This window comes from Rana temporaria, chromosome 2, assembly GCF_905171775.1.
Source record: "Rana temporaria chromosome 2, aRanTem1.1, whole genome shotgun sequence".
Classification (NCBI taxonomy): Eukaryota; Metazoa; Chordata; class Amphibia; order Anura; family Ranidae; genus Rana; species Rana temporaria.
In genome coordinates, this window is record NC_053490.1 from 31,571,437 (window position 1) to 31,597,287 (window position 25,851).

Genomic DNA, 25,851 nt, shown 5'->3' on the forward strand with positions numbered 1-25,851 from the left:
AAATGTGTATACAATGTATAGACAAATTATAGGCACTATAAATATTTCGGAATGTTATTAAAAGCTACTTTACATGTTGTGTTATAGGTTTTGCTTTTCAACATGTCTACAGAGCAGGTTGCCAAGATGTTGCAGCATTGCGAGGGTGAGCTAATGTGCCATAGTGAGGAGTTCTAGGAGTAGGAGAGGAGTAGGTCATGGATGTAGTAGAATGAGCTTCATTGAAGCTCCAGGCTGTAGGAGCCAGTATAGAGATTTATGTGGTGGTTTGGCAGGTGGAGAACAACCAGTGAGGTCATTGAGTCTGGCAGGAGAATGCGGGATGGATACAAGTTAGTAAAAGCAGGGTTGGTGGGGTGCCAACGATAAGGTGGTTACTGTATTAAAGGTGGGACATGATGAAAGAAGGGATTATGAGTTTATTGAGTAAGGGCTGGGTTCTAGAATGCTGTAGCAGATGGAATGGGCTGTCCTACTTCCATAATTGCCAACATTTTCAGGGGCTCTTGATTGCTGAAGTAGCGTACTTAAAGTAAACGTGTCAAAGATTTAAATGGCAATGCATTTTTATCATTTTAACACCCCGCACAATGATGCTTTATAATATTTATCATTTAGAAAATATTTTTTATTATTTTATATGTTATTTCAATTATTTTATAAATGAATGTAATTATTCACAGACATGACTAGGCATGATAGGAATTGTAGTTCCTGAACAATTGGAGGGCCATAGTTTGGAGACCCCTGCCCTAGACAAAAACGAGCAGTTGACCCAGAGGCGATTCAGTTCGCATGTGCCGCGCTATATAAGTTTTTCATTCATTCATGCTGTGCAGGCACAGACCCACTAATAGGGAAAACTTTTTTTTTTTGGCCCAGTGTTGGGCTTTCAGTTACTAAATGCCCCTTCTTTGCTGCATGTGGCTAATGTCATGTGAGCTATAGAAATAATCATTTGAGAAGGCGTTCACCTGAACATTATTTCAAGGGCTTGTCTGCAGTAAAAACGTTGAGAAAGGCTAGCCTAAGCGGAGACTAAGGAAATGCATCTTTCTGCCTGCAGGAGACTGATGACATCATCCAGCCTAGGCAAAGTCACTGGATTGGAGGTCAACAACAGCTTTTTTTTATGATCAAGTGTGGAGATGATGAAGTGAAAAATAATACTGTTGCTGTGTAATGTTACCTGTCAGGAATTTTTTTATGCATATTTGTAAAGTCCATTTTAACAATATAACTAAAAATTATCTTAGTATTGTAGATCTTTAAATAGGATGCTGATGTAGGATATAAATATTTATTTCAATAAATACAAGTGTGCCACAACAGATCTCAACGACCCATCCTGATCCTTCCCCAGACACATCTGCTAATGAGATTCGTCGCTGGACCTGTCTTGCGTTTTATTGGCTACATGGAGAAGAGCTGGGAATTGATACCCCTAATGTACAAAGAATAGTTTTAAATCTGTCACATAATTGCTTCCTATGTCCTGCGTAATGCACGCTGCATATGGTATTGTTTAATCCTCTGCAATTATTCCCTATTTCAGGAAGAGAGATGACATTGTGAAAAGATCCATCACACATAAGGATAGACGGCGAAAAGAAAGCACATCCAAGCGTCCTCGTGTTTTATTAAACCCATATGTCCCCATATGGAGAGCCCAAATTTTATTTTCAGAGTGTCTATAAAAGTGAGGATTTGCAGGTAATTAAGGGCACATTGGCTATTATCTGCGGATAGTTTTTCAGCTGTTAAATAGCTTTATCTGGGCTGAAGTGTTTTCATTGTTCTACCCTCCAGGAATGCACCAAGCATAACCAAACTTTATATTTGTTACTGTAAGGGAAAGTAAATTGTTTTTAACAGTTATTTCAGTACACATGAACGTGAGTAATTTTAAGTGGAAGTCTTTGGTGGAGAAAGAAGTCCTGTATGCCCCTGATAAGTGTCACTGGCACGTGAAAGGTTCCTTCCGTATGTGGGGTCCAGTGAAGAAGTTTGGCCTCCAGGTCATGAGGGAGGGCAGAACCCACATGTGTAACAGAACAATACAATCAACTTGCATTTTTCCCATACTAACATGCAGGGCCCCCCTCATACAGCCTGCCAGATAGGACCACCCCCCCCCTTTCCACCCCTCCACTTTACAACCCCATACAGAGAAAGGACTTTATTTTGTCTCTATCTCAGCTCTCAGCAGTTAAATAAGTCCAGTTCAGCAATGGTCTTGGGGTCAGAGAGGATACACTTTAAATATTATTGGGTGCATGCCAGTGGCAGCTGGTGCTCAAAAATTTTGGGGGGGGGGGGCGCAAACGAAAAAAAAAGAAGAAAAAAATTGCAACCTTACTGTGCCCATCAAATGCAGCCACTGTGCCATCAATTGTCACCACTGTGCCATGCCATCAAATGCAGTCACTGTGCCATGCCATCAAACACAGCCGCTGTGGCATCAATTGTCACCACTGTGCCATGCCATCAAACGCAGCCACTGTGCCATCAATTGTCACCACTGTGCCATGCCATCAAACGCAGCCACTGTGCCATCAATTATCACTACTGTGCCATGCCATCAAATTCAGTCACTATGCCATCAATTCGCACCACTGTGCCAATTGTCACCACTGTGCCCTTTAATTGTAGCCACTGTGCCCATTGTTGCCACTGTGCATGTCACTGTGCCCTTTAATTGTTGCCACTGTGCCCATTGTCGCCACTGTGCCCTGTAAAATGCACTTACCTTTCTCCTTCCACGTCCCTCGATGTCTTCTCCCGCCTTGGTGACGCTTTAGCCAATCAGGTTACCGATAACCAGAATCGGTGAACCTGATTGGCTGAGACGGCCGTCAGTCTTATCCAAGGAACACACACCCCGTACGTTCCGAGGATAAACTTCCGGGAGACAAGGGTTGTACTCGGAAAGCCTATCAGAGCCACATGCATGAATGTATGTTATTTCAGGGGCGGTGCGGAGCCACCTGAGGGGGCGGCGCTCCAGCGCCCTCTATAGACGGACCACCACTGGCGCATGCCCAGTAATCCCATGAGCCATGTCTCCCAGTGATTAAATAAAAGGTCTCATCAGTTCAGCAGCAGGGGCCGGGGACAGAAAACAAGTTACGCATTTTCAGGAGCAGGTAGAGTGATGCACCCAAAGGTATTTAAAGAGTCCCCTCTCTGCTCCTGGGCCCCTTGTTGAACTGATGGGACCTGGGCCTGGTACAGGATGGCCAACTCTACGCCCCTATCGGTGGCCCTGTGGGCATGGCAATAAAGAGCTACAGAAGTTCTACGTTTTTAATGCTTTCTGTCTCCCTATGGAAGAAATTCTGCTTACTTACTGTATGATCTAGGTCAGTGTTTCTCAACCCTGTCCTCAAGTATCCCCAACAGGCCATGTTTTGAGAAGTTCTCTTAGATAAAATGTCCAAAATACCAAGTCATTGATTTAAAGCACCTGTGCAAGATAAAGGAAAACCTGCAAACATAGTCTGTTGGGGGTACTTGAGGACAGGGTTGAAAACCACTGGTCTAGGTGACGATTCAGGAAGTGAGGGAAAATCTCCCATGGTTATACAAACTAGACATGTACACATGTGCCCATTTTGTAGGTCCTTCTATCACAGACATCCTTCCTCTTTGGTGTCACGTGATATGAGGATATTAGGTCACATGATCACAGAGCAGAACGAGGCTTGGATTGCACCATACATGCCCATAGATTCAGAGGCAGTCCTATGGCAGCTCTTCCTGGCAGGTCATGTGATATATCCCATGACAGCCACTCAGAGCGAGGCTTGGTCCACACCATGCGCTGTTTCTGGCTTAGATCCTGTGGCTTCCCTGGAAAGGATCTTGGACGCACGCTGGACATGTAGCATTCCTTTTAGGTCTTTGTGTCCATTCCTGTCTGTGATTGGTACACAGAGGTAATGGTTCCGGTCCGGTTTTCCTGGTCCGGTTTTTGTAAGTTTAAGCACAGGTTTTGATTTTTTCACCTATTTAGACTATAATTATATTTTGGCGTGGTACACAGGGAGCCAGCCTATACTCGAATGATGTCTTAGTGGAAGAAATGTTGGGATGTATTGTGCTGGCTCCATGTTATCGCGCTCCTCATTATCTTCCTTTTGTGATCACATATATACAGTGTCTGTATCCATCCATATTGATGAAAGTGCATTACTTTTTCAATAAAATTATTTGTTAAGGATTTTATGCTATGTTGGCATTTTTTACTCCTCCATTCATATATGCCTGGTTGAACCTTGGCTTTTTTGGACGCTGAGTTGGAATGGCTGCATTCCATCTGTGCTGGTTCCATGTATGCTGGTCCCTTTGTCTGCTGGCCCCTCTTTGGTTCTCTGCGCATTTGGCTGCTTGCTAGTAGACTATTGGATCTGGTAAGAGTACCCGATCATTCTGTTTGGTGGTGACTGCACATTTGATGTAAATTTTCACTCTTGGTGGTCCTCTTCACAAGCACATCGAACTTCTCCCCAGAAGCAGAAGTTTGAATCCATATTAAACTGTTTTTTCACTTCAGTCACCTATTTCCCTTTTTGGAATTTTGTATGATTCATCACGTGTATTTTCATATAGACGTTATGATTTATCGATGTTCACTTTTTATTAGTATCATGTTTATTGGTGTCAGTTATTTTTATATTTCTATTATTATTGCACTTTTATTTGTGTACAGATCTCAGCGCTGCACTATATATCACATCACTTATGCAATGAGTTCTATTGCAGTGTCAGCAACTATATATATATATATATATATATATATATATATATATATATATATATATATGTATATATATATATTTTGACTGTTGGCACAGTACAATTCTTAATTTTTATTAGACATGTGCACTGCCAAAAAACGTTTTCGTTTCACAGAAAAGTAATGTTAATTGTTTTCCTCTGTGGTCTGCAGCCTGTCAGATCTTTGGGGAGGTGATCCACCATTCACCTGCTTGTGATGAATGCTAGATTGTGGCGGAACCCCGGGGGACCCCTAGTTGACAAACACTGGTATAGTGACTAATAATCTTGAAGACTGATGCCGCGTACACACGATCATTTTTCGGCATTAAAAAAACTTTGTTAACTTTTAAAATGATCGTGTGTGGGCTTCACATCATTTTTCGGCTTCTGAAAAACGACAATTTTTTTTTCCGAGCACGCTGCATTTTTTAACAGCGTTTTAAACGATGTTGTTTTTCGGGTTGTAAAAAATGATTGTGTGTGGGCTAAAACGACATTAAAAACCTGTGCATGATCAGAAGCAAGTTATAAGACGGGAGCGCTCGTTCTGGTAAAACTACCGTTCGTAATGGAGTAAGTACATTCATCACGCTGTAACAGACAGAAAAGCGTGAATCGTCTTTTACTAACACGGAATCAGCTAAAGCAGCCCAAAGGGTGGCGTCATCTGCATGGAACTTCCCCTTTATAGTGCCGTCGTACGTGTTGTACGTCACCGCGCTTTGCTAGAGCATTTTTTAAAAAACGATGGTGTGTGGGCAATGTCGTTTTAATGATGAAGTTGAAAAAACTTAGTTTTTTCGAAATGCCGAAAAATTTCATTTTTTTCATGCCGAAAAATGATCGTGTGTACGCGGCATTACACTTCCAACTTTCCCTACCACTTTGTTCCTCTTTGTAAGCCATGGGTCTAATCACTGTGTGAGCTCCGTGTCCTTCAGTGTCACAGCTTACATGCGGTCAATGTTCTGCTGCCCTACCCTTATGACAGTATTTGGGCAAAACTATATCCTGGGAGGAAGAGAAGGAGGTCACATGCTCCTTTATACTCAGAGGGACTGGGAATTTCCCAAGGCTCCAATGAAGGACCACTAGTTGGTGCAGTGGATTATCAAGGTAACAGAATGCCCTGAATGCATTCTCTTTAAAGAACAGAGACTACATGCTGGCTCCAAAGGAGATTTCTGGTAAAATTGACACTAGGATTCAGGATTCAAAACCTGAAATCTTGGCTTTCCTAAAACACATTCTTTCTGTAGTTTGAAGACAGTTTCCAGTACGCAGAATCTGCCCTCATTAGCAGTTTTCTTGGTTTTATAAATAACTTGTCTTATGTTTCCTCAAGGCTCCTCCACCTTGTCCTCCACCCTTGATAGATACCAGACCAGACAATTACTTTGATAAATGGAAGCTCACTCAAACATCTTTAGCGTGCCTCTCTCAACATCCATTTTCCAGACTTTCTTTCTTCCCCCAGTGTTGCACCATGTATTTACATCGATGGCGTCGCTCCGTAAGATGGATTTCGCACTGGGGTGAACTTTGTACTTACAAAAGAATATCTACTCTAAAACTGAAGGGATAATGTATGGTTTGTACTTTTTTTTCTTTGACTCTTCAGAAATGTTATTAGGGCCCTCAGAACATTTACGATTCTTAATTGATTTGTCTTTTTTCAAGATAGAACACACTGGTATGTTCAAAGATAATGGTTAAAAAATGACAACAATGTTCTAGGAAGGGGTTGCAATTTTTTTTTTTTTTAAGCTTGCTTGGCACCTTCTTATTTGCTGCATAAAATGTCGATAAACAGGAGATAAACCAGTAACAAAACACATAAACAGGAACATAAATGTATAGACCAGCGGTATCAAATTTAATTAAATCGTGAGCCGCATCAGCATTATGGTCGCCCTCAAAGGGCCAGTTGTATCTGTAAGACTACCACAGCACCCCCCTGTCAAGAACCCCCCCCCACACCATCAGAAGTCAAGAGTCCCGCAACATCCCTTACATCACAGTTCACCCCCTACCCCCTTACCTTGTGCTGTTGCTGGGAGGAAAGCGGGAGCAGCGCTGAGAAGTGGTCTAGAGGAGGGCTGGAGTCAACTGCAGGAGCCTGCTAAATTATGGTGACCAGATTTTTAAAATTAAATCTGGGGACATATTTTTTTTTACTAGTAATGGCGGCAATCAGCAACTTTCTGCCTGTCGCCGCCCACCTCACTGCCTATCAAGTCTCACTCTCCGGTTCCCGGCTACTACTGGGTGGGGAGCGGAGGAAGATCACTCCGCCAGGGAAGGCAAGGAGATATGCAGACAGGTGACTGGCCGGGACTTGAGCCAAGGCAGAAGAACAGCGAGTGAAGTGGAATGGGCATGTGCCTGAAACTGAAGAAATATTCCCTCCGCTCCGACCAGCACATGATCATCAGAAAGGGACACAGATAATAGAAAAAATACACCCCCTAAGCTAGTAGGAACGGCAGAGCGGTTCAGAATTTTTTTTTTTATTCTGCACCGACTGTCTTTGAAATTGCACCAGCCCCTGTTCAAATCCAATCTGGGGACAAAACCAGAGGCAGGCTTGGCCCGGGGACAGTGTCCTCAATCCGGGGACTGTCCCCTGAAACCAGGGATGTCTGGTCACCCTATGCTAAATGCTCAGACCAGTAGAGGTGGAGACAAAGGGGATTAAATGGGAAAAAAAGGAGATTGTATGAGTGTGGCAGAGCTTTGGGATGCCATAAATTGAGGTTATTTGCTGTTATAATCAGATAGATTTTTTAAGGTCAATTTAAAAGACATGGAGGAGTCATGGCAGCCTGTTGGCACGTGGAAGGCAGTTATAGACAAAATTAGCAAAAGAAGTCCTTTTTGGGTGTCTAATAAATAGTGAGTGGACAGTTGAGATTTTTGTTAGAGGTATAAAAAAATTGTATAGCATTTGGACCAATTAGCCTCCATCACCTGCTGTGTAGTCACACTGTAGCTTCCAACCTGGTCTCAATCAAGAGTACTTAAATGGAATTCAGAACATTTAGTCAGCACCCGATTAATGATATTTCTGGCTACCTTTAATGCAACTTCATTCTTTCAGATTTCTCTACAGATTCTCCTTTTTTCCAACCATCTGTCCTGACTCCTGACCTTCAGCTTTCTCTTTCCCTGACCACACTTGTCTGCTCCCTGACCTCCCTGGCTTGAAGAATCTGTACTGTAGTTGGTTCTACCTGTAAATTCAATTTCACCCTCAAGTGACCTACAAGCCTAGCTATGATGTCTAATGTTAGTAGTAGAGCTTTAGATACCATCATATGGACAATGGAAAGCAGAAGCGGGAAACAACAAAAAACAATTGGAGGAGCAAGAGAAGAGGTGCTTTAGCCAAGTAGAAACTTTGACAGATTAGAGAGAGTATGGTTTAAAGATCCCAAATTCTAAGGGGGGCTGTATTTACTAAAACTGCTGCACACAGATTCTCATATAGCTCTACATAGAGTGGGAGGAGCCAAAGCAATAAGCCAATCCAGCTCTACTACACTTCACAGTGCTGGTAATCTGAGGCTGGGAATTTGCTCACAAGTGGAAAGATAGAGTAATGCCCCATACACACGATCGGAATTTCCGTCGGGATAAAGCCCCGTACACACGACCGAGTTTCTCGGCAGAATTCAGCCAGAAACTCGGTCGGAGCTGAATTCTGCCGAGAAACCCGGCCGTGTGTACACTTTCGGCCGAGGAAGCCGACGAGGACCTCGGCGAGGAAATAGAGAACATGTTCTCTATTTCCTCGTTGTTCAATGGGAAATTTCAGCTCGCCGAGGTCCTCTGCGGCTTCACAAGGAACTCGACGGACAGAACGATGTGTTTTGCCCGTCGAGTTCCTCGGTCGTGTGTACGCGGCCTGACAGATTTTTTTTACTGAATTCCGTTCAAGCTGTCTTGCATACAGAATTTCACACTAAATTGTGACCGTCCAAAACACGGTGACGTACAACACTACGACGAGCCGAGATAAATTAAGTTCAATGCTTCCGAGCATGCGTCGACTTGATTCTGAGCATGCGTGTTTTTTCCTCCGTCGGAGTTCCATACAGATGAACGGACTTTCCGATAGAAATGTTTTTCATTGGAAAAAAAAGAGAACATGTTGTCTTTCTAAGTCTGTTGGAATTTCCGATGGAGCGCCACACACGGTCGGAATATCCGACGAAAAATTTACGTCTGACTTTTTCCATCGGAAATTTACGATTGTGTGTACAAGGCATAACTTCCCCAGTGCAGTATTGCTCCTTCCCTGTCCAATCAGCAGGCTGGGGCTGGTCAGGCATCTAGCTGCACTGATAAACTTTAATGGGGAAAAAAAGAATACAGGCATACCCCACTTTTAAGTACACAATGTGGTTTATTTACTATCATTGGAGAGTGCAAAATCAGGCTCACTGCATAAAAACCAATGAGCTTCCAGGCTTTATTACCAGGCTTTATTGAACAAGCTGGGGTTAAAAGCTCATTGATTTTGTGCTTTCCAGCTTTAGTACATAAACCCCATTGTGTACTTAAAAGTGGGGTATGCCTGTAATTGACCTGACTGTACTGCCTATCAGAGTGTCTGAATCACAAGTGTAGCACTCCCCCCGAAGGAGCTGCTAAGTAATTTGGGTGGCACGTTACCTCTATCTTCTCGCTGTCCAGGGTGAAAGGAGAGTCTGATGAATTCCAATGTCCACACAAGGCACTTCTTTTTTTTTCCAAGATTTATCTGCAGAACTTCAGCAGAAAAGAAGTAAAAGGGGTGGAAGGGTAGGTAGGTTCAGGTGCATAATCACAAATAGGAAACAGTCCTGCTTCCAGCAAACAGTTCTCATCGCCACTCTAGCCAGAGTGGGTATTGCTCACCCGGACAGGTCTCCCCCACCGGCCCAGCAGCCAGGACGGCGCACAGAATAAAGTACAGTCTGTGCCACAGACATTCCTTTATGAGGAGACACTTCTGGTCCGGAATCCCCTGCCACAGGATTCAGCACCCAGATCTTTCCAGATTAACTTTTGTAGAACTTAGATCTGACAGGCTACCACCATCGAGCCTGTCAGGTGCATCCTTCGATTAAGTTTCCAGGACCACTCCCAAGACACCAGCCTCCTGCATGGCCCTCTTCAAAATAGGTCCTACCCAGGCTTCCCCCATTAAGCAGCCTCCTCCCACAGGATGGACAGCACAGTATCACCCTTTCAGAAAACAGGTCCCAGTCTGACTACTGGGCCTACCAGGTGAAGCCACAACACCGGACCAACGTGGTCCTGGAGTCAGGATTCAGGATACGCACCTCAGGCCAGGCGGGCCACGAGGCACGCACGACAGACCCCTGCCAAAGGCGTCTGTCCCTTAAGTACCCCTCCTCACCCAATGCACCTTGACCTTGCTGCTGCCACCCTTGGCCTGGAGTGGTAATGACACCCCCAGGCGAACAATGGTGGGAACTCCCAGCACAGCCATGGCTGGAACAGAGGCTAAATTTGCCAATAATCACATTAGTCTGAGCCCAGATAACAGCTCAGACCCCACTAAATTTAAAGCAGCGCCTGTTCAACAGGAGCAGGCCGCTACACAAGATTAGCTGAACAGAATCTCCAATCCTTTTAGATTCCTGAGAGATTCCACTTCAGCTCAGACTGCCCAACACCAAGCTCACAACAAAGTACATTACACCTTATCATAAGTATAAACACAGAGATGAGCAGACAGACAGAAACAAAAGGTGAATCAATTAACACAATTAACCATGGGAATGCACGCCTAGGAGGCACACGATGGGAGAGACACAAAGGTGTGTATTCTGTCCACTAAACAAGTCATCAGAAGACAAACAACCTTCCAGCAGTCTGATAAAGTGCATATCATTTATCTTCATAGATTTCTTCAGGGAGATTGTTGATAAATATTTCTGTCCCAAGTGGAGGAGCCTCTCCAACCCAGTCTGCAGGAGTGCCAACATATTCCCTCTGACAATTAACCTGCACGAGATTAATATTACATCTTTCCATCTTTACATCTTTACATCCACTCCAGAAGGGAGTCCTTTTTCACAGAATTAATCCAAGCCTCGCTCTCAGCGTTCATCACAATGATGTCCATCATGGGAGAATGATCTACTCTCTCCGTGGGCCATAATCAGTGGGTAGGTGGATTGCCTTTTGTCCTTTCCAAAAGCCCCTGTCCTTGTTGAGTCTGTCACAATTTTTTTTATAAAAATAAAATAAAATTGTGCCCCACGGACACTGTCCACTGCCCCCCCTCCCTCCAATCATTATCCAAAGAAAAATACAAAAACAAATTAAAAAAATAATTGAAAAATTAAATTTTAATAAGAAGAAAAATAATAAAGAACTACTGACTCCATCCACTGCCCTACTGACACCATCTTGCACATACTACCCACCACTGTTCACTCTGCACTCCTCACCTGCACATTCTACCACTGCCATATATTCCACACTCCTCACCTGCATATACTACCCACTTCCATACACCCATACACTCCGTACTCTTCCTTTGTAAATATTACCCACCTCCATACACTCTGCACTCCTCTCCTGCACATACTACCCACCGCCGTAAATTCCGCACGCCTCACCTCCACATACTACCCACCACTGTACACTCCATAGTCCTCTCCTGCAGATAATACCCAGCCTTGTACACTCTGCACTCCTCACCTCCACATACTACAGACTGCCGTACACGCTGCACTGTACATTCCCTATTTACCATGACCACATTCTGCACTATGCAAGTAATCTCAGACTCTATTTAACCACCTCCCCTTTAGGCCATGCCCGATATTTAGCACAATTTAAACCACGCCCACATTTTACAGCGGCGCACTACGCATGCCGCCTTTTTTTGTTGATCAATGCCTAGGGCTTTTGATATTGCACATGTGCCCACTTATTTCATGATATGCCCCTGCACTAGACTGTATCTGAAATCCAAATATCACTCTGCATGGACTAACCCTTTAAGATCCTCTTTCACATATATTTTTTTAATATGTTGGTTTCCTTTGCCTATAAAGATTATATTGACTTGGATAATTTTGCAGCAGACTTCTGCCCCCGTTTCCTGTAGCCTGCCTCCCCTCCCTCTTGCACAGCAGTAGGTGACTCGTTTGTATAGATTTCCGATATGTAGTGTAAAAAGTATGTTTAGAAAGATCGGAACTTTGAAAGAGCAGCTTCTGTGCTGGACGCAGGCCAAATACGTTCCCCGCTGTTCTTTATTGACTGCAATGATGCAGTGCATTCCTGGTTCACTCTTGGAACTGTGAAAACACCAGTATGAATTATCAGCGTCTGCCAACTGAAAAACATGTGTGAGAACACTGCGACGGCCTTGTCTACCTGCGTCCGACTGAGGCCGAATCACTTTACAAGGCAGGGTCAAATTCCCATCTCCAGAGCTGCCCCCGGCTCTGCAAATCTTTTAGTGTATATAAAGCCAAATATTTTATTAATTTGGGATAGTGTATTGGATAATGGAATGAGCTATCAGGTTATTTAAGTCCCACTTTGGAGATTCCCTATAACTTCCTTCCTAGAGTAATATAAAATTAGAGAAAACCTTTCTAAAGGGAACAAAGTTCCTATATTAGAGAATTGTCATAGGAACCAACCTCCCAATAAGAGGAATTTTTTCTTACTTCTTGATGACAACTCCAAAATCAGAAATGTTGGGAATCTTGGTTTGTATGAATGGATTTTGCAGCTTTCCCCAAGTTGCAACCCTTCTTGTGAAGCCTTCGTACACACGACCGAGAAACTCAACGGGCGAAACACACCGTTTTGCTCGTCGAGTTCCTTGTCAGGCTGTCGAGAATCTCCGCGAGCCAAATTTCCCCATTTCCGTCGAGGAAAAAGAAGACATGCTCCCTTTTTGGTTCCGCGAGATCCTCGACAGTTTCCTCGTCGAAAAGTGTACACACGACCGGTTTCCTCTGCAAAATAAAAACTCAGCAAGTTTCTTGCTGGTTTTTGCCGAGAAACTCGGTCGTGTGTACGAGGCCTGACAGAATGTTGAGGCTGTAGTCATGTGTAGTAGGATGATCTAGAGCACCCTACCAGCCAGTCATCTTTCCTCTCTCTTCCTTGTATCCCTTCTTCCCTTGTATCATCACGGGGTTCATGCACCATTATCAGTATTGAAAATGATGCAATGTCCTACTGGCATAGAACTATGGGCACCCAAATGTATGACACTGTGCTTGGATTTCCCAACACCATACTGCTAGATGTAATAGGAGTGTAAATCTTGGATGGCTGTTTTCTTTACATACTGCAATCCGTTTTAGATGGATTTGCACTGTGAATGGACTTGAATGATCTTTTGTGTATTGCTGCAAATTCAATAAACTTATATTCTACAAAATTAAAAAAAAATGGATTTACCATGACAACGGCCACTAGAAAAAATAGAAAGGTGAGACACAAAGCGCTGTAGAGTCCTAAAGTGGCCAGCAATGAGCCCAGATCTAAATCCCATTTAACACCTGTGGAGAGATCTTAAAATTGCTGTTGGGAAAAGGCGCCCTTCCAATAAGAGAGACCTGGAGCAGTTTGCAAAGGAAGAGTGGTCCAAAATTCCAGGTGAGAGGTGTAAGAAGCTTATTGATGGTTATAGGAAGCGACTGATTTCAGTTATTTTTTTCAAAGGTTGTGCAACCAAATATTAACCTCCCTAGCGGTATGATTATTTCAGATTTTAGGTGCTGAAAGCAGTACCATTATTTTGCAAGGAAATTTGGCGTTTTATATTGTAAGCCTGCAATTCTTAGGCCCCATACTCACGACCAAACATGTCTGCTGAAACTGGCCCGCAGGCCAGTTTCAGCAGACATGTTTGGTCGTGTGTGGGCGCGAGCGGGCCGAATTCCAGCAAACATTTGCCCGCCGGGCCTTTTCCCAGCAGACAAATATTCCTGGACTTGTTTTAAAACAGTCCGCTGGAATTCTGCCCGCTCGGACATGTACGGTCGTCAGTACAGACCTACCGTACATGTCCAGGCGCCCGCCGTCCCTCGCATGCGTCGAATGACTTCGACGCATGCGTGGAAGCATTTTAAAGGCGGGCCGCCCACGTCGCCGCGTCATTGTCGCGGCGACACCGCGTCATCGACGCGGCGACACCGCGGACACGCCCCGTGTATTGTTTACGCGCGGACTTCTGTACGATGGTGTGTACAACCATCGTACAGAAGCCCTCTGGCAGACATGTATGGTGAAAACGGTCCGACGGACCGCTTTCACCATACATGTTTGGTCGTGAGTACCCGGCCTAAGGAATAACTCACTTAAATCTGACCAAACAAGAGTCTAGTAGACATCCCGGGTATGAAAAAGTTTGAAAAACCAAATTATAAATTATAATATAATAAATAATTATAAATAATTATAACAAATAATAATATAATTATAATAAAAATTATTCAATAATGTAATCAACTCAAAATCACTGAAATGTACTCAGTTGCAGAATTGTCGCTGTCATTACTTTTATTTTTTTATGACGAATTTCCCCACAAATCGCTATCGCACAATTCTGCAAGTGATTATAATTTATTATCGCTGTTTTCTAGCTGCTCTAAAACCACTTTTGACATAAAGAGACACTTTTTGGTTGCTATGGACAATCTCCAGTTTCCAGGCAGAAAGAACAGTTTTTATTTTATAAAAGTACATGTAGGACACTGGGCAGACCACTAGGGACAAGGGGGGTGTGTATTTTTTACATACAGTACTGTAATCTATAATATTACAGTATACTGTATGTAAGGTGTTTGTTTATTTTTTTGAATTTGGCGCCGGTCTCCATCCCCCTGCGTCGTAACGTCGCAGGGAATGGAGATCGGCGGCACAGGAGGACACTGTGTGATCGAGCGAGGTCCCGCTCGCTCACACAGCGCGGTGGCATCGCTGGATCCAGGCACAAGGTAAGTAACTTTGTCTCTTGCTGCTGCGAGGCGAGCCCGAGTCTGGCTCTGGGATACTGCTTTTGGTATAAAAATCTTACCCCGAGCCAGACTCGGGAATACCGCCAGGGGGGTTAAGTTGAGGGTGACAAGAATTTTGACCAGCCCATTTTTGGAGTTTTGTGTGACATTATGTTCAATTTGCTTTTTTTCCTCCCTTTTTTTGTTTTGTTTCAATACACACTAGGGGCCAGATTCACAAAAGGCATACGACGGTGTTTCTCCTGATACGCCGTCGTATCCCTGTTTCTATCTATGCGACTGATTCATAGAATCAGTTACGCATAGATATCCCTAAGATCCGACAGGTGTAATAGTTTTACACTGTCGGATCTTAGGATGCAGTACCGCGGCCGCCGCTGGGGGGAGTTTGCGTCGTAAACCAGCGTCGGGTATGCAAATTAGAAGTTACGGCGATCCACAAAGCTTTTTCCCGTCGTTACGTCGTCGCGAGTGTTAGATTTCCGTCGCAAAGATAGGGCACCTTTAACATGGTGTAAAAGTACTCCACCATGTTAAAGTATGCCTGTCTTTCCTGCGTCACTTTTGAATTTTTTTTAAATCTTTTATTTTTCCCGGCGTAAATCTTTTTTCACGTCGCGATTCACAAAACGTTGGCGCGTCGTAATTTCGCGCAAAGCATGTCGGGAAATTTGCGACGGGAGCATGCGTAGTACGTCCGGCGCGGGAGCGCGACTAATTTAAATGGTACTCACCCCATTCTATTTGGCCCGCCTTGCGCCGGACGCATTTACGATACACCGCCGCAAGTTTCCAGGTAAGTGCTTTGTGGATCGAGCACTAAACCTGAAAACTTACGGCGGTGTAACTTAAATGGCTTACGTTTCCCCCGGCGCAATTGTACGTGAATCTGGCCCAAAGGGAATAAACATGTGTTACTGCAATACTTTTCTGTGAGAAATACTTGATTTTCTGGAAACATTTCTGGGGTGCCAACAATTTCGGCCATGACTGTACATACAGGGATCACTTCCAAAGCAACCTGCAGCTCGAGCTGCTGGACAGCACTGAGGCCGAACAGGGCTTGTGCTTATTATAAGAGCAGTGAGGGCTCAATCAAAAGGCAGACTGAGAGGGCCACAGAGCAGTGGCAAATCAAGGCAGAGCTGGAAGGAGGGCCCAATGTACCCCCCCCCCCCATGGAGGGCCTGCCACGCATCCACACCCAGAGGGGGTGGTGTCGCACCACAGCACCACCCCCTCCCTCAGATATACCTAACCAGCTCAAACCCCTCTGCATAGACTTCACCTGTCTGTAAGTCATTGTCAGGCTAGGTTCACACTGCTGCGAATTCAAAATCGCGGTAAAATCGCGATTTTACCGCGATTTTGCCGCGATTTCGCCCGCGATTTAAGAGACATCTGTGCAGGGTTCAATGGCCCAAAATCGCAAAAAGTAGTACAGGAACTACTTTTTGAAATCGGTGCAGCGCCGCAGATGCGGCGTCGCACCGATTAGGACGGTGCCATTGCCGACAATTGCCGGCAAATGCCGCCGATTTGAGATCCGATTTGACATGTGAAATCGCATCTCAAATCGTACCAAATCATACCCAGTATGAACCTGGGCTCAATGATTACCAATACAAGTCCTTCTTTTTTACTCTCATTCTAAGTAGCCTATAACACATATCATACTTTCCTTGTATATATTTTTCTTTATGCAGCTTATTGAGGAGTTTTGTCTGGTCGGCCTGGCGCTATCTGGTTACCCTCAGTGGTATCGCTTCTTGGGTTTGTTGGGAACAGTACCGCTCCCACTCTCAGGTGAATACAGGTGGCCAGTTGTTTACTAATGCTTTTATATCTTCCCTGGGGTTTCTGTTATGTGAATCACCTTCTATGGACCTATTTAGTACTCACTTTAAAGGAGTTGGAAAGGAAAAAAATGTTTTTGCTAAAATGACTGTTTAAAAATGATTAAAAATAGATAAAAATCAATCATATAATGTACCTACAGTTTCAGTTTCATTTGTGCATGCTGTTTTTTGCTTCTGTGATGAACAGAGACAAAGAGCCAATACAGGGCAGTGATGGTTTGTAAAACAAAACTGATTGGTGTTGAGGGGTTTTAGACACACAGTAATCACACCTCCGTGATTAGTGACCACAGAGAGAAAGCTCCCATGACTTTTTTCATCAGGAAACAGATCGTTCAGAACAGAGAAGGATCACAGCAACATCAGAGCAAAAACGAACAATGAGGATATGAAACCAGGACTGCAGTAGGGTAAAGGAAGCTATTAAGCTAAAAAAAAAAAATTCCTTTAGTGACCCTTTAATGTACATGATAAATGTACTCATTCATTACACTTATAAATATGCATATTGTAGACTTCTTTTTTTGTATTATAGAAAATCTATATACATCAGTGGCGGCTGGTGAAGTTTTAGGATGGGGGGGCGCCAGACCCCGCCCTTCCTTTTTGACCCCTCCCACTTGGAGGAAATGGGCGTGGTTTCATCGGAATAGTGGGCGTAGCTCTAAGGTGGTGTGGTTAGCATCTGAGATGAACGAGGGATGAAGGGAGAGCAGGCCCAGATCCTACACAACAATAGAAATGTGCATTCTAGAAAGTTTAGCAATCAGCAGATAAAGATACTTCAATCATCCCGGCACCATGGTTGTTATGGTATCAGGATGATTGAAGCACATTATTTCTATTATTACATTGTAATATAAAATGAAATAGTTCAACTCATCAGAATGTAGAATCAGTGGGAGCCCCCGAGCGTGTCGCCAGCCACCAGATGCTATCAGGTGTCCCCAGCGGAGTCCCTCCTTACTTCACGTGTCCCCAGCGCAGTCCCTCCTTACATGCAGCCCTGTGTCACATCAAATGTAGCCTCTCTCCCTATCAAATGCAGCGCCTGCCCAATAAATTGCAAAACACTATATATTATACACAGAGCGCACACTATACACAGAGCGAACACTATACACAGAGCGAACACTATACACAGAGCGCACACTATACACAGAGCGCACACCATACACAGAGCGCACACTATACACAGAGCGCACACTATACACAGAGCGAACACTATACACAGAGCGAACACTATACACAGAGCGCACACTATACACAGAGCGAACACCATACACAGAGCGCACACTATACACAGAGCGCACACTATACACAGAGCGCACACTATACACAGAGCGCACACTATACACAGAGCGCACACTATACACAGAGCGAACACTATACACAGAGAGCACACTATACACAGAGAGCACACTATACACAGAGAGCACACTATACACAGAGCGAACACTATACACAGAGCGCACACTATACACAGAGCGCACACTATACACAGAGCGAACACTATACACAGAGCGAACACTATACACAGAGCGCACACTATACACAGAGCGAACACTATACACAGAGCAAACACTATACACAGAGCGCACACTATACACAGAGCGCACACCATACACAGAGCGCACACTATACACAGAGCGCACACTATACACAGAGCGAACACTATACACAGAGCGAACACTATACACAGAGCGCACACTATACACAGAGCGAACACCATACACAGAGCGCACACTATACACAGAGCGCACACTATACACAGAGCGAACACTATACACAGAGCGCACACTATACACAGAGCGAACACTATACACAGAGCGAACACTATACACAGAGCGAACACTATACACAGAGCGAACACTATACACAGAGCGCACACTATACACAGAGCGAACACTATACACAGAGCGAACACTATACACAGAGCGAACACTATACACAGAGCGAACACTATACACAGAGCGCACACTATACACAGAGCGAACACTATACACAGAGCGAACACTATACACAGAGCGAACACTATACACAGAGCGCACACTATACACAGAGCGCACACTATACACAGAGCGAACACTATACACAGAGAGCACACTATACACAGAGAGCACACTATACACAGAGAGCACACTATACACAGAGCGAACACTATACACAGAGCGCACACTATACACAGAGCGCACACTATACACAGAGCGAACACTATACACAGAGCGAACACTATACACAGAGCGAACACTATACACAGAGCGCACACTATACACAGAGCGAACACTATACACAGAGCGAACACTATACACAGAGCGAACACTATACACAGAGCGAACACTATACACAGAGCGCACACTATACACAGAGCGAACACTATACACAGAGCGAACACTATACACAGAGCGAACACTATACACAGAGCGCACACTATACACAGAGCGCACACTATACACAGAGCGAACACTATACACAGAGAGCACACTATACACAGAGAGCACACTATACACAGAGAGCACACTATACACAGAGCGAACACTATACACAGAGCGCACACTATACACAGAGCGCACACTATACACAGAGCGAACACTATACACAGAGCGAACACTATACACAGAGCGCACACTATACACAGAGCGAACACTATACACAGAGCGAACACTATACACAGAGCGCACACTATACACAGAGCGAACACTATACACAGAGCGCACACTATACACAGAGCGCACACTATACACAGAGCGAACACTATACACAGAGCGCACACTATACACAGAGCGCACACTATACACAGAGCGCACACTATACACAGAGCGCACACTATACACAGAGCGCACACTATACACAGAGCGCACACTATACACAGAGCGCACACTATACACAGAGCGCACACTATACACAGAGCGCACACTATACACAGAGCGCACACTATACACAGAGCGCACACTATACACAGAGTTATTGTTTAGGGTGGAGAGGCAGTAATGGGGGTTCTTGTTTAGGGTGGAGAGGCGGGGGGGGGGGTTCTTGTTCAGGGTGGAGAGGCAAGGGGGGCCGTTTACACAGTACACAGTACAAGTGTGAGTGAAGCAGTTTAGCTGCCATGCAGAGATGTCACTGTCTGACTGGGAAGCGTCACCGGGAAGGAGTGACAGGGAGAGAGCGCTCACCTCTGATCTCTGCATGGTGCACCCAGTCACTTCTGCTCTGGTTCCCCTGCGCTCAGCCAGGCTAGGCACTGCACCCACCCGCCGCACATGATGGGAAACATGTTGCCGCGAAGGAGAGTGACAGTGAGAGAGCTCACATCCGAATCAATCCCTGCACCCAGTCACTCACCTTCTGCTTTGGTTTCTCTGCGCTCAGGCCACCCGCCGCACCCACGATCGCTCCCTGCCTCACATTACAGTGTTGCAATAGTCTGAGACTTGAAGTTGTCCTGTTCACTCCAGCCCGACTCCAGGGAAGTGCCGCGTAGTGCTGAAAAAGCACTGCCCACTGGCCATCTTGTCCAATGAAAAAAAAGGAACAAGAGCCAGGGACAAATCACTGGAGAGTGGGAGTGTGTGCGGGCGCACAGCTTGCGCCCTGCACACACCCTTAACACGGGCAAATCAGCTTTCCAGCCTGCAATCAGCTGATTGCAGGCTGGGAAGCTTCCCATAGACCGCCGCATGTCCGGTGCCTGATCACTCTTAAAGTGACATTTTTTTTTTTTTTTTTTTAATTTTTTTAATTTTTTTTTTTTTACAGCTTGGGGGAGGGGGGGCGGCGCCCGAGCGCCCCCTATGGACGGGCCGCCACTGATATACATATAATGTGAGCATCCCTGAAGAAGAGTAAACATTTGAAGTCTGGAAATGCGTTGGTTCTCTCAATCTTCCCTTTCTGAACTGCATGCTGCTATTGCTTATATACATTCAAGCTACATTTTCCTTGCTTCCCCACTATGATGTTTTTACTCTGTTTTCTAATGTATACTTTTATTAACTGCTTGCCGACCAGCCGCCGCAGTTATATGGCGGCAGGTCGGCTCCCCTGCGCGAGAGCCCGTAGCTATACGTCGGCTCTCGCGCAGGCCACTAGGCCCCCTACAGTTAGAACACACCCAGGTAACATACTTAACCCCTTCCTCGCCCCTTAGTGTTAACCCCTTCACTGCCAGTGGCATTTTTATAGTAATCCAATGCTTTTTTATAGCACTGATCGCTATAAAAATGCCAATGGTCCCAAAAATGTGTCAAAAGTGTCCGAAGTGTCCGCCATAATGTCGCAGTACCGAAAAAAAAATCGCTGATCGCCGCCATTACTAGTAAAACGCTATAACTTTTGCACAAACCAATCAATAAACGATTATTGCGATTGTTTTTTTCCGAAAAATATGTAGAAGAATACGTATCGGCCTAAACTGAGGAAAAAAAATGTTTTTATATATTTTTGGGGGATATTTATTATAGCAAAAAGTAAAAAATATTAATTTTCTTCAAAATTGTCGCTCTATTTTTGTTTATAGCGCAAAAACTAAAAACTGCAGAGGTGATCAAATACCACCAAAAGAAAGCTCTATTTGTGGGGAAAAAAGGACGTCAATTTTGTTTGGGAGCCATGTCACACGACCGCGCAATTGTCAGTTAAAGCGACGCAGTGCCGAATCGCAAAAAGTGCTCTGGTCTTTGACCAGCAATATGGTTCGGGGGTGAATTGTGGCTTTATGGTCACTTGTCCGTACTGCCTACAATAGTCTCACACCCTTGGAGGGTTTTCTTTGTTCAAGGTCCATAGGTTGGGCACCAGGAAGTTAGAGCCTTTTTCATATATTTTTTATACTTTTGTCCCAATTGAGGAAGTTTTCCTTGAAAACAGGACTTGATGTCTCCAAACACAACACAAAACCCCTTTAAATCAAGAGACTTCCTCTGCTCCAGGATCACAAGGACACAAGTTCAGTCCCACCAACACCTAAAGAGTACATCCTTGCATGAAACAAGTAAACCAGTAACAGCTACACGTGGCAGAGAAACAAGGGAATAAAGGGCCAAATCCACAAAAGAGATACTCCGGCGTAAGCCGTCGTATCTCTGGTTCTAACTTTGGAACTGATCCTCAGAAGCAGTTTTCCTAAGTTAGGCAGAAGATCCGACATCTGTAAGGGACTTACACTGCCGGATCTTAGGATGCAGTACCGCATCCGCCACTGGGGGCATTTCGAGTCGAAATGCCTCTTCTAGTATGCAAATTAGCACTTAGGGCGATCCTCAAAGCTTGTGTGCCTAGTTTTTTCGCCGTAAGTGTTAGTTTGCCTGGTGTAAAACTAGGGCTGCTTTTACAAAGTGTAAAGTTAGTCACACCTTGTAAAGGCCCATTCAAGCGACGGCATTTGGTATGCATTCCCGAGGGAGAACTCCACGGCAATTTGTAAATTCCAAACCGGCATGGGTTCCCCCCCAGGAGCATACCAGGCCCTTAGGTCTGTTATGGGTTGTAAGGAGACCCCCCCTCCGCCGAAAAATCGACGTAGGGGGTCCCCCTACAATCCATACCAGACCCGTATCCAAAGCACGCTACCTGGCCGGTCAGGAATGGGAGTGGGGACGAGCGAGCGCCCCCCCCCCTCCTGAGCCGTGCCAGGCCGCATGCCCTCAACATGGGGGGGTTGGGTGCTCTGGGGCAGGGGGGCGCACTGCGGGCCCCCCCACCCCAGAGCACCCTGTCCCCATGTTGATGAGGACAGGACCTCTTCCCGACAACCCTTGCAGTTGGTTGTCGGGGTATGCGGGCGGGTGCTTATCGGAATCTGGGAGTCCCCTTTAATAAGGGGGCCCCCAGATACCGGCCCCCCACCCTAAGTGAATGGATATGGGGTACATCGTACCCCTATCCATTCACCTGGAGGCAAAAAGTAAAAGTTAATAAACACACAACACAAGGCTTTTTAAAATAATTTATTATTCTGCTCCGGATGCCCCCCCTGTCTTCGTTATTAGCTCAATTACCAGGGGGGGCTTCTTCTTCCACTCTCCGGGGGTCTTCTCCGCTCTCCGGGGGGGGTTTCTTCTTCCGCTCTCCGGGGGGGGGCTTCTCCGGACTCCGGGGGGCTTCTTCCATCTTCTCCCCTCTTCCGCTGTTGACTCGGCGAACCCCGGTTCTTCTGCAGCTCTCCGGTGCCTTCTTCTTCAGCGCTGGCTGCCTGCTATGTTTGTGTGTTAGCTCAATTAGTAACAGGCAGCCGGCGCGGTCTTCTGTGACGTCATCTTCTCTTCTGTTCTTCTCCCCTCTTCCGAGGGGCAGGTACCCACGTGGTGGGTGCCTACCCACGTGCACCCACCACGTGGGTACCTACCGGAGCATGATGGGACGGTGATGCCTATATAAATTGGATGCAAGGCGCGCTTCCATCATTACAGCGACAACAGGCGACGAGTCAACATCGGAAGAGGGGAGAAGAACAGAAGAGAAGATGACGTCACAGAAGACCGCGCCGGCTGCCTGTTACTAATTGAGCTAACACACAAACATAGCAGGCAGCCAGCGCTGAAGAAGAAGGCACCGGAGAGCTGCAGAAGAACCGGGGTTCACTTTTACTTTTTGCCTCCAGGTGAATGGATAGGGGTACGATGTACCCCATATCCATTCACTTAGGGTGGGGGGCCGGTATCTGGGGGCCCCCTTATTAAAGGGGACTCCCAGATTCCGATAAGCACCCGCCCGCATACCCCGACAACCAACGGCAAGGGTTGTCGGGAAGAGGTCCTGTCCTCATCAACATGGGGACAGGGTGCTCTGGGGTGGGGGGGCCCGCAGTGCGCCCCCCTGCCCCAGAGCACCCAACCCCCCCATGTTGAGGGCATGCGGCCTGGCACGGCTCAGGAGGGGGGGGGGGCGCTCGCTCGTCCCCACTCCCATTCCTGACCGGCCGGGTAGCGTGCTTTGGATACGGGTCTGGTATGGATTGTAGGGGGACCCCCTACGTCGATTTTTCGGCGGAGGGGGGTCTCCTTACAACCCATAACAGACCTAAGGGCCTGGTATGCTCCTGGGGGGGGAACCCATGCCGGTTTTTTCTTTGAAAATTGGCATGGAGTTCTCCCTCAGGAATGCATGCCGAGCGACGCTGTCATTTTTTTTTTAATTATTTGTTTTCCCGGCGCGTCTTTGTTTTCACCCGTCGCAACTTTAGTGTCCCGTCGCAATCCACAAAGCCGCCCGGCGTCAATTACGTTCGCGCGATGCACGTCGGGAAAATGACGTCACACGCATGCGCAGTACGGCCGGCGCGGGAGCGCGCCTCATTTAAATTGTAAACGCCCCCCGGAGAGGAGGAACGCCTTACGACGGCGGCACTTAACTTACACGGCTTGAAATTTTTACGTAAGTGCTTTGTGGATCAGGCACTTAGGTAAAAACTTTAAGTCAGTGTAACTTAACTGCTGAAAGTTAAGTTACGCCGCCTGGCTGAGGATTTGGCCCAAAGTATCCTTTAGATTATGTGTCTTCTTCTCTGGGCTCACAAGAACAAAAGTTCAGTCCCGCCAACGCCTAAAGAGGACATCCTTGCACGGCAGCAAGTACCTTCTAAATCAAGAGACTTCCTCTGCTCCAGGATCACAAGGACACAAGTTCAGTCCCACCAACACCCAAAGAGGACATTCCTGCACAGCAACAAGATGATGTTTGTTAAATACCGAGACTGTTGTGACGGTGTTAGGTCCAGGCTGACGGTGTCCCTGACATATCGGAAGCCCTGAAAGACCCCTTAATTTAGAGGTCTTAACATCTGCTAACCGGTTGGTGTGTTTATAAGACAGGAAAAAGCCAAAAAGACAGCCGCACTCCAAAAATCCCTTTGAGGTTGTCTTTATTTAAAAAAAGGATGACACCGCACTGTATAAATATAAAAAAAAAAATGTCCTCAGTTTAGGCCGATATGTATTCTTCTACCTATTTTTGGTAAAAAAAAATCGGAATAAGAGTTTATCGATTAGTTTGCGCAAAATTTATAGTGTTTACAAAATAGAGGATAGTTTTATGGCATTTTTATTAATATTTTTTTTTTACTACTAATGGCGGCGATCAGCGATTTTTTCCGTGACTGCGACATTATGGCGTTCACATGGGACAATTTTGACACATTTTTGGGACCATTGTCATGTTCACAGCCAAAAGTGCTATAAAAATGCACTGATTACTGTGAAAATGACAATGCAGTTTAGAAGTTAACCACTAGGGGGCGCTGTAGGGGTTAAGTGTGACCTCATATGTGTTTCTAACTGTAGGGGGGCGGGGCTGGACGTGTGACGTCAGTGATCGTCTTTCCCTATATCAGGGAAAAGACGATCACTGACATTGCCACAATGAAGAACGGGGAAGGTGTGTTTACACCTCTCCCCGTTCTTCAGCTCCTGTGACCGATCGCGAGACACCGGTGGCGATCGGGTCCGTGGTCACGGAGCTTCGGACCGGGTCGCAAGCGCGGTGGGCTCTTAAAGAGGATGTACAGGTACGTGCTTGTGCCCAGCCGTGCCCTTCTGCCGACGTATATCGGCGTGAAGGGGTCCTTAAGTGGTTATATAACAAACAGTGGTGGCTGGTGCTCCATTTTTTGGAAGGGGAGGGGGTGACAAAAAAAACACCTAACCCCCCCAAGTTTGGTCGATCAATCGATCAAACCCCCCGTCACTCGGTTAATCGATGAACAAACCTCAACCCCCCCCCCCCCCCCCCCCCCCGTCGCTCTCCTGTCTGCCCACCAGTCCTGCACTTACCCCATCCAGGTCACGGGCAGCTTCGGCAGCTTTCCCCCTGTTTCTGCTTCTGGCCAATATGGTCACTTCTCCTCTCAGAAAAAGGAAAAAAAAGCCAAGTTTGCCCCCTCCCTCCACCTCATATAATACTTTGTAATCTGATGTTATGTACTTTAAAAATAACACTAGTCAAACTTGGAAATTGGAAAACAATTCGAATTCGAAAACGATTCGAAATTTATTAGAAAACTATTCAAAAAAGAAAACGAATAAACAAAACGAATCCCGAAAACGAATCATACGAATGAAACTAACTTAACTAAACAAATTTATGTAACTAACGTATCGAAATAAAACAATTTGTTTTCGTTCTGCACGTGTCTAGTAAGTATAAGATGTTTGTTATTTGTTTTTTAAAACAAGACTTTACAATCACTAAGAGCCGGTTCACAC